Raw genomic sequence first — 3,470 nt, 5'->3', positions numbered from 1 at the left:
GGTGGTAGAAGGATTAAAACTACATTCATCACGTGTGGAGGATACTCAAAATGGTATTTGCAAGCAATCAAGGACTTGATTTCCATTAAAGAGCTCCTTAGTTCTATGTTCTTAACCATGCTAGGTCAACCATGGCATCAAGTCAACTGGAATCAACCATCAAACTCACCATGTGACCTCATATATTTTAAGCATTTTGCTAAGTTACCCAACCTCTATCTTTATGTTGACCTACTAACTATCTTTGTTCTCCTATTTTCTATTTCATAGCTCAAAATCTTTGTTAACTAAATGGCCACATGAAATCATGACTGCTTTATCTTAAGACTTTATTGAAGCCTCACAACTTGAAAACACTTTAGCTCATAAACTATTGTGACCTTGTATATATCATGAAATGGACTACTTTGCACCCTCACTATGGTTTGGACTTAACAAACCTTTAACCATACAAAGTTGTGATTCCACTTTACCTTTGTCACCCCATTGGAATTACCAAACAAACAACATATTTTAACTATGTGACAATGCCAAATCACCCTGGATGATTGCTACCTCTCTTCTCAGCTTACAACCAAAATTTAAACTATAGATGAGACCTTGCAATGCTACGACAACTGTTAACCTTAACATTTCTTTGTTCACAACCTCACAACCATAAAATTTAACCATAACATTAACCCTATGAAGATGCGAACAAAGCATTTTGCATCTTCATAGCCCTAACTCTCAATTATCTTTAACTCCCAATGAAGATGCAAAGACCACTAAAGCTAACTATTTCATGTTATCAAAAGCTCACAACTACATTTCTTTATTTACCATGTTGACCTACAAAGCTGTGAAGACATCTTTAACTATTGGTCACTCCTTTGCAACCTTAACACCTAACCATCTTTTAACCCTAGAAAGCCATGATAGTAGGTTTTTGCCACTTTTCCACTTTGACCTAAGATCTCCTTTAACCATGTGCAATGAAGTGACAACATCTTATTTGACTGTTGTGGTAAGCTTTCACATCGTTGCAACTTAAAATTGTAAAGCTCATTTCAATGGAGTGTATCAATAAAAAAATAGTCTGCATCTATCAAGTCTTTCAAAAATTGATTGTCTTAGCTGCCAACTGAAGTCTTATGATGTTGTGATGCAAGATTCCCTTATGAATTGTCCACTCATTGCTCCCTCACAACCTGAAACTAGAGTTTAGCATTTAACCCTACAAAGATGTGAACAAATAATTTTGCATCTTTGTAGCCTTAACTCTTGGTTAACCTTGACTATTTGTGAAGGTGCAAAAACCATTAAACTCAATTGTTGTTGTAGATTGCTATACCCTATAACGATATGCCAATATCTCACTTGTTATGCAAAACATATTGGCAAGCTTGAGTGGGAATGAAACTGCATTGTGTTTTCATGGGCTCAAAGATTACCAAAACTACACAACTAATTTTTGGCAAAAACTAGAGAAATTGCATCATTGAGTGCCCTAAAAACACATAAATTATCTCATGGGAGATGTCTCTGATTGGTTATCTGAGATGAGATTAATGGTGACAAAATTATCAACAATACTCTTGTTATCCTTTCTTTTCAAGTCATCTTCATCAATCAATCAAATGATAGCATTCAAACCAAATTAGCAATTGTCTCACTAGAAACTACCAGGTTTGACATTATTGAAAAAATAATGATTGTTCCATGATAGGTTTCATCAATATCCTCATTTCTATAGTTCAACAATCTTCTTCAATAGAGAGGACTATGGTTGAAGAAGACAAAAGGGTAATGGCTACTAGACTTGAATAAAGGATATTAGATGTATAAAATCTCACAAACACTCAACTAGAAATGATGAATCAACTAATGCTTTCAAATTAGGAATTGAATCACAAGGATGTTGAAATTGTAAATCCAAAATCATAGAAGGGCATATTGAAGAATAAATTGAAAAATGAGAGAGAATCCATAGAGAGATTCAACAAACTAAAAGAAACAATGAAGTAATTTGAATAATTTATGATGTCATCAAGTTGTTTTAATGGGTTAGGACATTTACACGTTGAGAAAGGAAAATCATCTAGGAATGGATAATTGAGGAATGCAAAGTCAAAACCAACATGCTATCACTGTGGGAAACTTGGTCATACTACAAATATTTGTAGAAGAAAACATGGAATGCAAAATTCTAAACCCAAGTTCATTGGTTACTATTTCTACTACAAGAAACAATGGCATCAAATACATGAGTTTAGGTCAAGGATAAGTAATACATATAATACACCTAAATTTGTAGGATATTGTTGTAACTGTTAGAAATATGGGCATAGAGCATATGAATGCAGATCACAGACAAAACCCTATTGGAAAAATCAAAGAAAGAACCATGCACCTAATAATGCATGTTCAAAATGTCATAAATTTGGACATCAAAGCAAGAATTATAGGACTCAAGTACATTCAACAAATTATACAAAAGACAAAGGAAAAGACAAAGTAGACATTGAGAAAATTAGGAATGCAATGAACCAGAAATGGGAAAGGAAAACAAAAGATGGAAATAGTGGAGCTAATGGAGCTAAGGTCACCCAATCCAATGGAGAAGGTGATCATGTCATCTCAAACTAAGCAAGAGAGGTATGTGTAGGACTATATACTTATTTGATATATCATATATCAATTCCTTACGTGAATATATGCCAAAAGTTCATATATGCACATACAAGATGCATAAGAAAAAAATTGTGAAAGGTTTTTGAGTATTAGTAAAATTATCTACATTGACCAAGCATTGCAACATAGACTAATAGACCGAGAAATTCATAAATGATATGGTAGAGACCAAATGACATGGATGAGATAGAGCCATAGAACAAAGACCTAGTTGAAAGGCATCAATATCGACCAAGATAGCTGGCATCCACCTACCTAAGTACACAACATTAATGGAGAGCGTAAATTGATCTAAAGAAGGTATACAAAAAATTTCAAAGACAATATTACATACCTTGCACACAAATTTTTGAAAGCATAAAGTGATTTGGAAATTTTAGAAACTAGCAAAGATTTCAAGAGCGATTTGGATAAAGAAGCTTGAACGAGTGAAGATGTGAATTATGCCGAGTATCCTGAGTAGAAATAACTTCAAACCCTAGCGACAATCATGGCAGATTTATCAACCACTAGAATAAGCCAAGAGGTTAGTAAAATCCAACTGGTGAAGAATGACACTTGTCCTCCACCTAAGTTTTGTGCTATTCTAGAGATTGCTATGAAAGGAGACTCTATGGGTGTGCTATCTTCAATACCACCTAAAATCATTATGATCCATGATGTCAAAAGTTGTTATATGAGAAAAATTAGATAGGTAAGAGATGATGAAATTAGATAAGCTTATGAGAAGTTGTGTAATGGAGAAATTTTGAAGGAAAAATTTCAAATTATTGAGAGGGAAGGGTTAACTTGTTCCC

Source organism: Cupressus sempervirens, chromosome 2 (genome assembly GCF_028749045.1).
Source record: "Cupressus sempervirens isolate cs-2001-9-10 chromosome 2, ASM2874904v1, whole genome shotgun sequence".
Classification (NCBI taxonomy): Eukaryota; Viridiplantae; Streptophyta; class Pinopsida; order Cupressales; family Cupressaceae; genus Cupressus; species Cupressus sempervirens.
The sequence above is the reverse complement of the archived record's forward strand: the minus strand, read 5'-3'. Positions refer to the sequence as shown.